At 44.7% G+C, this 9529-nt stretch overlaps 1 protein-coding gene across 14 annotated transcripts in view; it reads left to right on the top strand.

The window, feature by feature from the left end:
- Nucleotides 1-213: 213 nt before the first annotated feature.
- Nucleotides 214-9529, top strand: part of PHF21A (PHD finger protein 21A) — a 195852-nt gene continuing 186536 nt past the window's right edge. For 2 of the 14 annotated variants that reach the window (XM_055546961.1, XM_055546966.1), the window contains exon 1: nt 1189-1743. The gene's annotated coding sequence lies outside the window, so the exon portion shown is untranslated. Of the gene's footprint in view, nt 255-1179; nt 1744-2538; nt 3987-4555; nt 4783-6829; nt 6889-9529 lie in introns of those variants that run through there. The other 12 variants (XM_055546956.1, XM_055546960.1, XM_055546962.1 and 9 more) reach the window with 11 other exon arrangements.

The raw sequence follows: 9529 nt of genomic DNA, 5'->3' as shown, positions 1-9529 counted from the left end.
GTAAATGCCATCATCCCCCTTAGAACAAAAGAACTTAGGAATAAAAAACATGGAGGGGGGGGGGAGAAAGCGGCAATAAATAAAGGTGAGCGAGGACCCCGGCCCCCGCCCCTCCCCGAAGCGAGTGTGGGACGGAGTGTGGCTAATAAAGTGGTTCAAGGGTAGTTATTTGGAAAGGGGGCGGGGTGGCGAGGGGAGGGAGCGGGCGAGCGAGCGAGCGGCGGCCGGGGATTGCATGTTGCATTCGACTTGAGGTGGCATCTTTCTCCTGTTGCCTGGACCACGCTCCCCCATTGCAGTGCTTCCCCCCTCACTTCTCTCCGTCCCTGCCCTCCAAGGCTCCCCCCCCCCGCTTCCAAACTGCTGTTGCACTGGAGGGAGTTGGGGCCGCTCCGAAGCCCCTTTTGCAGCTCCTGCCGACGGGAGGGGGGAGTTGGGTTCGGGCCGCCGAGTTGGTGGTGGTGGTGGTGCTGGGGGTTGCGGGGGGAGTGGCGGCCGCAGCGGGCTCCGGCCTCGCCTCAGCTGCAGCTCCTAGGGTGCCGAGCTGCAGCGCTGCACGGGCCCATCATTGCGGCGGCCCCGGAGTTTGGCCGCTCGGTGCTCAGCCCCATCACCACCGCCGCCGCCGCCGCCGCCGCTGCACTGGAGTTTGGCTGCCGCTGCCCTACTTCACTCTAGTTTAGTTTCACTCACTTTACATCCGGGTTTTTTCCCTAGGCAATGGGGGCCGCAGCACACCCCGTTCCTTAGGCAAAGTGAAATAAATTCGCCGCACCGACACGTCAAGTAGTCCGCCCGCCCGAGCGCCGCCGCGGGCCCCCCGCCGCCCCTCCCGCCGTCTCCCCCCACCCCCCCCGGGGGAGGTGAGGGGCCCGTGCTTCCCCGGGAGCCGCTGGGAGGGAGGTGCGGCGGGGGGGCGGCCCGGGCCGGCCGCCGTACAACTCCGCCCGGCGGCCCCCGCCCCCCCGCCCGTGCCCCTCTACCCCGGCGCCTCCTCTCCTTCCCCCGCCCCCCCCCCGCCCTCGTCCCCGCTTTCCTCAGCCTCAGTCCCTCTCGCCCGGCTCTCGGGAGCGGCGGGGGCGCGCACGGCGGCGGCGGCGGCGGGCCGGCGGGGCCGCGCGGCGGGCTCCCGCGCGGGCGAGAGTGTGTCTGGGCCTGGGCGGAGGGATCCCCGGGCTGAGGCGGCGGAGGTGCTGCGGCCCGGGGCCGGGTGGTGAATGGGCTGGTGGTGCTCGCCGCCGCCGCCGCCGCCGCTGCTGAGGAGGAGGAGGAGGATGAAGAGTTGGGCTTGTTTGTCTCCCACAGTTTCTCTCCTGCTGCTCTGATTTCTGCCCTCCCGTTCCGGCCCGGGGCCTGTGTGTGTGTGTGTGTGTGTGTCTCTCCTGGACGAGGAGGAGGATCCAGTTCCTCCCCCCCCACCCCCTCCTCCCCACCCCCCCCTTGCCTGGGGAAGAGGAGGAAAGAAACAGCCCAGAGAGAGAGGGAGAGAGAGAGAGAGAGTGAGTGAGGGAGAGAGGGAGAGAGAGAGGAGGAGGAGGGAGAGGGGAACAACCTACCATCTTAACACACTAATATCTAAAAAGTGCGAGAGGCCCAGAGCAGCAGAGAAGCAGCAGCAGCCGCTCCAGCGCCTTCCCTCCCTCCCCATGAAGAAGAGTTCCCTCCTCCTCCTCCTCCTTGCTTCTCCTGCTCAGAGTTCCTGCCTCCAGCTGCCAGGGGGGACAGCCAGCCAGCAGCAGGAGGGTGCAGTATCCCAGCTTTTCCATTCTCTCTTCTCCTCACTCTCCTCTCCTCTCTCTCTCTTTTTTTTTTCTGGAGTAGCTCTGTTTCCCCTCCCTCCCCCCTTCCCCCTCTCTCTTCTCTCTTCTCTCTCTCTCTGTCTTGTCTCTGGTGTTTGTCTCTGGGAGGAACAGGGGGCTGCTTGCTTGGAGTTTGTTGTGGGGTGGGGGGAGGAGGGAGGGGGAGGGGAGGGGTGTGTGGGAGGGAGGAGGGAAACGGGGGGTGTTCTCGCCAGGACCCCTCAGTCAACTTGAGATTTGAGCAATAACTTCCCCTTCGGGGCGCCCCCCTCCCCCTGCGTGCCCTTCCTATTCCATCCCCCCCACCAACCAAAAAAAAAAAGACAATGGAAAAACCTGGTCTCCCCCTTCCTCCCCTCTGCCCTCCACCCCTCCCCAGGATAAATTGGAAGTAAGTTTATGAGCAGCCTCGGGAGCCTGGGCGCTGAGTGCTGGGCCGGAGCGGGTGACAGAGGCGGCGCGCCGGGGGTGGCGGGGAGGGGGGTGTCACATTGTCCCGGCGGGGGGCCGGGGAGTGGGGGGGGCGGCCGGCGGGGGCGGGGGGCGCGGAGCCTCGTCCGCCCCCTCGGGCGCTCTCCCCTCGGCCCGGGGATGGTCGCCGGGGCTCTTTCACTACCCCACCCCCCACCCCCTCGGGATGCTGTCGGGGGGAAGTTTTTATTATGGTTATTTATTTAATTTTTTTTTTTGGAAAACCATCTTGTTTGATGACTGAGGGATCTGGTTTAAAAAAAAAAAAAAAGCTGCGGCTGCTGACGCTGCCGGGCCCGAGTGTGTGTGTGTGAGTGTGTATGTGTGTTGGTGCATTTGTCTTGGGTGGCCGGAGCAGCGTTGGGGAAATTCCGCTTATTCTTCTTCTTCTGCAACTTGTTATTCCGGAGAGTCTGCCTGCACCCCTCACCCCGGGGCCGGCCCTCCCGCACTCGCCCCCGCCGCCCGCGGCCGCGGGGCGCCCCCGGTACCCCGAGCGGGCCGGGACCGGCAAGAGAAGGGGCCGCGGCCGCCCCTCCCCCGCCCGCGCCCCCGCCGGGGGGAGGGGCACGCGGAGTGGGACTCTTTCCGTTTGGTCCAGCCCCGTCGTGCACGCAGTTCCCAACACTTCTCGTCATCCTCTCTTTGGTCTCTTTATTCTGCTGAGCGGTGCTGCTAGGATTTCTTTCTTTTTTTTTTTTTTTCTCCCCTGACCACGTTCGCGATGGTGGGTAGCAGCAAGGTGGTCCTGACAGGGGAGGGGTCGATGTCGAGATTGGGCACCGGGGGGAAGAATGTCTCTTTTCAACTTTGTCTGTGGCTTGCACCCCCGGAGAAGGCCACACGCCGGTTGTGGGGTGCAGATGTGCCGAGAGTGATTTCTAAGTAGTTGAGTTGTCGAGATGAGGGCACGACTGCTAATTGTAGGCAGGTTTTGTTTTCATTGGTGAATCTGGTGTCATCATATTCCGGTCATATGTTGAAATATTCTTTGTTTAGGTCTTGAAGTAGAGGATCTTACTCCGCACGTCCACATTGTGTTGTTTTTAAATGATGTCTCTGCAAGTATGGCTTTCTAGAATTTAAAATGTGAGTGAAGGTCCGGGCGTGTGCGGGCCTCAGCACTGGCCTTGACAGTGAACTTTGTGGCTCTATTTTGGTTTTCAAAGATTTGCTCCATAGCTGGGGTGCGAGCTGTGCTTTTTAGGGTCAGGAATGTAGATGCTTGAGCTGGGGACGTTGGAGAAGGAAGAACATTTATATATTAATAATTGATAGCAGAATATTAGAATCAGATTAATTGGAGTGATGAAAGTTTTTTTTTTTTTTAAAGCAGTTATGCACTCTAGGAAGGAAGCCTTTTCATAGGCACACTTTAAAGGGGTTCTTTAGGGCGCAGAGCTTGAATATCTCCTTTTAGAGAGGGTACTCACCAACATCTGTAGCTTCCTTGAGGGCCTGCTAAAGGGACTGAAACTGGGGCTAAGACATCGAAGTGTACTTTTCAGCGTTTATGTTGGGTTTGTTTACATCTGATGTTCACTCACGTTTGGGCAGTAGAAATAAATAGGTCAGCTTTTCTTTTGCTTTCTGAAGACTAGCCCCCTCCCCCAGCCCCCTTTTTTTCCTAAGTTTCACAATTTACTTGGTTTCACAGCATTGTAGGAAACTGTTACTACATTTTTACTGGAAATACTATTATTCATTTTGATTTTGGTAAGTCCTTTTCTGTTCTTTTTTTCTCTTTATGTTTATATATGGAATCTACGTTGTGGGCTTAAAACTGGCTTATTAAGGTCCATTTAAAATGTTTAAGAATGCATTTTAAAATCTCAGGACACATCTTTTGATGGCAAAAAGGAAGTTTTTGTTTGCAGTTATGCTCATGTTTATGAAAAAATTCTGTACTTAAAACTTTTGTAGATACAACTATCCTTAAATGAAGAGTACAGTAATAGTGCAGAAAATTCTTCAAACAAGTTTCTGGCTAACACGTTAAAAATGTTCCAGGTGCTTTTCTTTATGTCATACTTTTGCTTTTCTTAAGGTAATAGTATTTGCAATATGACTGATGTTGCTTGGATGGTCTTAATAGTCTTTTCGCTTGAATGCTTCAGAAGATTTTTAACATAGTTTTAAGATAATTTTGCAAGCTTTATTTAAGCTTATTGCACTTAGAACTCCCAGGTGAGTCTTTATGGAACTGGAAAAGTAAAAAGCCCCCTGCCTCTGCCAGATTTTATTTTTAAGAGGTGTAAGTGTTGGGTGGCCCCTGTTTCTTTTAGCTTTGAAGGGTCCATCCATCCTTGTTCCCATTCAGTCATCTGGAAGAGCTGCCTCAGAAATACTCTTCTTCTGCTTACATGAAGAACTCTAAATGCTATCCAGCAGGAGGTGCTGCAGCAAGATAAAGGAAACCTCTGAATTGTAAGGGTCTTGCTACTTATTACAGCTCTACTTAGCTTCAGCTAAGCAACAGGATTAACACCTTAAAATTCCAGAAAGATCTTGAGTAAGTCCATTGAAAAATTGCATTCGCTATTAGAAGCTGAAATTTGTGATTGCTTTTTACCTGCTTACAATATTACACAAAGTAGATTGCTTATGGTGGACAGCTTAAGGATGCTGCCCTTAGGTACAGAGTACTGTTAGAAATATTTTGCTTGGAAAATAATTAGTCTCATATTGGAGTTACTCTCATATTGGTGAGTGGAGTGTTGAACATGTTTTTAAAAATTACGTGCTGTGGATGGCTATAAACAAAAGTAGTTAATATGACTTGGGACTTTTGACTTTGAGGTCATCTTTATAATATTGAGTGAGGTATAGAGTACTTGAACTATTATTGGAAAGGGAGATTTGTATGGAAAAATTCTTAGACTTTCTGTGTTTTTTTTCTTCCCATCTGTGGACAGTAATCCTAATACATAAATTCTTAGGCCCTCAACTTTATAAATACATGCAGTTAATGTGTTTGAGTTGGCCTCCCAAGACTGAGATTCTTGAACTAGAAGTAAAGTTCTGTCTGTGGGTATAGGTCATTGCTGATATGGCTGTTAGTAACACAACAATAATTGCATAAAGATGGAAGTATTTTCATAGCATTTATAGCACATGGTCCTTTGAAACTCTTGTTAGTGTTAGGTGAATTGATTTATCACTGGAAATATTATGGTACTGTGGTGGCTTGTAAAGCTTTATATCAAAGTTTTAAAAACTTAAGAATGTGTAGCAAATTTGATGAACTTGCTTTGAATTTTGTTTGTTTTTTGGAAATAATGCTGTACTTTTTTCTCAATAAGATCAAATGATATAATACATGTGAAAGTTCTTTGTAAATTGTCAGAAGCCATGCAGATGTTAAGTTGTTGAGATAGGTGGCTAATTAATACATGGGCAGAAGCTCCTGGCTTTAAAATATTAACTTTATTCATATGATTTGGGAAACGAGTGCATTAAAAGTGCACCCAGAACACTTTATGAACTTTTTTTTAATACTGCTGTGGTTACCAAAAAGCTCTTTGTTGGAATATTGAAGCTTTGTTTAAAAATGCTGTCTAGGCAGTTTCCCCTAATTAAAAAAAAAAAAAGATCATTTTTTCCTTTTGTAGACCCTGTGAAATGTGTATCTCCTGTTAAAGTTTTTCTTCATTCTCCATTGATGTGATAGTAGTTGATTTTAGTGATTATTTTAAAGTTCCTGTGTTTTTCTATAGACTTCGTAATACACAGAGTAACAGATGTCATGGTTAATATTTTGATTGTTTTGACTGATCCTGCTAACTTTCTGAAAAATTCTTGCTAACTAAACCATTCAGACTTGTTCAGAGTGAAAAAGACATGTATCTGTATGCATTAGTATTAGGTACCTGTGTGTATCATTTTTGTTTTTCTAATTGAGAAGGAATGCGTGAGGAAATGACTACTCAAATCTAGAGGAGTGCACTGAAATATTTTTGGTGTCAAAATAACTTAGAAGTTTAAAACTCAGAACTTTGAGTTCTGGCTTTCTTATAGACTCTAATCATACATTTGGACTGAAATAAAGTAACATATAGATAATGGGGAGTTCCTATTTTGTGAACATATCAAAAGGTATAGTATCCTAAATTTTAGAATTAACTAGTCTTTATGAAATAACCGCAACTAGAAATTAAACATAGAAACTTGCTTCAGTGAAGGGTGAGAAAAACATTTAACTGTGAGATAAAAATGAAACTTCTCAGGGTAATATTAATGTTTTCATCCTAGACAGTGAACACTAAAGTTTTTTTTTTTTTTTTGAGGAAATACTGACATTAAGGTTTTAGTAATGCGTTTTTAAATTTTGGATCCTTAATATTTTATTGCTGAAGTCTTTTGTATTTAATTACTGTTCAAAGAGAGAAAAGGAAGGGGTTATAGTTTTAGGTCTCTAACCTTTGACAGAAATCATTTATATCTATATTCAGAGCTGATTTCTTGAAACATGTTTGAATCTTCATATTAATTTGTGCTGGGAAATATTAATGATTTATGTTGACTTCTCAGAACTTTTGTACATGGGCTTTTTTTCGTAGGCCTTAAATATTCTTCAGGAGCATAGCAATGTATTTTGATCACTTTCTAACTTTACCAGGTGTGTATTTTTGCTGTTTTGAGGTGTTTTTTTTAAAGTAATATGTTAATACTGCATGCAAATTATTGTTGATATTTATTTCTTCAGTAGCATATGTTTCCTTCTTTGTATTGTGTGTGTGCATGTGGCCGTACTGTTTCGTGGGCTTTCATATCATCTTATTTGTGTATTGAATTTTTGAACAGTTACCTTTGGTGAGAATGTTGAAATAGACCGTTCGTTAGGAATAACTCTTATATTGCTTGTCTATCAATTGAGTCTTAAAACTGGGAAGGTGGTGAACTCTTCCCCTTAAGAGATAATCTGTGTTTCAGTCATCCTTTGAGTTTTTCTAAAGCAACTTTCTTACACTAGACACTTGTTAGGCAGTTTGAATGCCCCTCCATTTCTCTCCCTCCAACACACTGCAGACTGCACACCTCTGCCCCCTTTTTAAAGAAAAAATAGTGAGCAGGTCTCAGCTGGAGGAAACTATTCTTTCCTATATTTTGGAATCATCTATGGAAATGTTTTTCTGCTTTTTAAAGTAGACAAAAAAGTGAACTGATAATTTGGAGATAGGAAAGGGATGGGGCCTAACAGGTTGGTGATCTAGGTTATATTTTGACTTTGTTTGTGGGCCTAGGGGAGAAAAATAACTTAAACACAGAAGCCAAAAAGATGGGTTTTGTTTTATTGTTTTGGCTGCATTGAGAATACAAACTGTCAGTACTTGAGGAGAAGGAGCAGCAGAGAGGAATTGATTTTTTTCTGCTGCAGATCCAAGTATTGTTAACCATGTGGATCTCTAAAGCAGCATACTTACAAATCAAACAGTAGTTGATTCTCTGACTCAATTAACAGTCAGAACCCTAGACTGTTTTTTAAAATTTTAAATAAGTACCAAAAACTTCAGAGTAATGACAATAATTTCCTGATAAAAGTGGGTGATAGTAACCATGGCAACTGCTCTCTCTGGCCTTATGGACAGTATGTTGTATTGATGAAGCTTCAGATCCTCTAGTAGCCTGTCACTTTTATGGTGAAATGTAGTAGCATGTGCTGCAGGTGATTTTTAGCTGGATTGTGTTAAATTTGTGTGCCAGCTTATCTTTCCTTGTTAGGAATTTCTTGGACTGTATTCCACAACATGTTTGTGAAGGTGCTGTTGCCTGAAAATAACCCACCACCTGTGTTAGGCCTCCTAATGCAGATTGCACTTAGTTCTTTCCCTGCCTCCTCCTTCAGTGTTGCAGAAAATGAGAGTGTGTGTAGAAATTATATACATATATTACAGCTCAAAGTTACCCACTTGGGTTTGGACATGTCATTGATAGCTTCTAAAAAAAAAAAAAACAACTTCCGTATTTCTGGAAAAGGTCAGTGGATGAGAGAAATGGATCTGTAATTGGTATTTTCCTAAGTGTTCTTTTCACAAACAGATGTGTATGTGAAATGAAGGGTGAGAAGTGGAGGGGGTAAATAGTAAGGACTCGTCAAAAGAGGGACTTAAGTATTGTTGTTGTTGTTGTGTGTGATGGTTTTATGTGTCTACTGTAAGAATGTATTTCCCAGTGGGCCTAGTGGGCAGTATGAAAGTATGGAAAATGTTTTCTTGTGAGAATTTTCTTCAAGAAAAATTATTTATAAAATGTAGCTTGAAAGACTGTTAAGAGAAAACCTGATAAAACAATTAAAACTTTTTTGGGGTATAGGGGATAGAAAGCTTTGAAACTGATAAAATTTAAGCAATTGTTTTGAAAGTTGTATCTTTAAATATCATTTTAAATTTGTGTCACATCTTTTTGCTTTTTACGGATTTCTTTTATACAGTTATTCTGTTTTTCTAACGTGAAAATGTTCATCTAAATGTTAATTGATACTTTTTTTCTGATGTAGTAAAGAATCTGTGCTAGGGCAGAGAACAGACAAATTATATGTAGATTTGACTAGGCCCTGATAATAAGATCTAGTCAGATTGTGCTAGATAGTTCAGAGTTTCTTAAAACTTACTGTGATAGGGTGAAATCGTTTACTTACTACAAATCCCAAGATGCAGTGCAGTTTTTTGCCTAGCTCCAGAATAGAGCATTGCATGCTGGGACCTGTAGTTGATTTTAACAGCACAGGGAACCCTTCCCTCCTGTCTACTCCATTTTATACACAGCTTCCCAAAGCTTCTAAGAACTTTCTGCTAAGTAAAGTTTGATTGCTAATGTCATGATTATTATGCTGCTAGTATTCTAAAGTGAGTCTTCAGAAACACCCTAGTGTGATTTTACCTTAGATGCATTAGCTGTTTTTTAAAATCAGTTGCTAAAAGATTTACATGTAGAATAGCATACATATGTATATATACTCAAAACTTGACTTAGCAGTTGTAACTTTTTTTGTTGTTTGTGATGATACAGATTTCTTTATAATTACAGCATTAATTGATTGCTAGTGTGGGCATTAGAATTAGAAGACTGTTATTGTAGGGCCTGATACATACGCAGTTCTTTCTTTGAATGGGGACAGCTAAGTTGGATGGAAGGGTTATTTTTGTGCCAGAATTTAAGTAGAAGTTTTTACTCTTCTGTAATGATTGTCAACATCTTGAGTCTCAGTATTCTTTAAATGGAAGACAAAGTCCTGAAAATAATTGTAATTTTAATGTAAG

The sequence above is a fragment of the Bubalus kerabau genome, chromosome 15, assembly GCF_029407905.1.
Source record: "Bubalus kerabau isolate K-KA32 ecotype Philippines breed swamp buffalo chromosome 15, PCC_UOA_SB_1v2, whole genome shotgun sequence".
Classification (NCBI taxonomy): Eukaryota; Metazoa; Chordata; class Mammalia; order Artiodactyla; family Bovidae; genus Bubalus; species Bubalus kerabau.
Note: the sequence above shows the minus strand (reverse complement) of the source record. Positions and strands in the feature narration are given on the sequence as shown.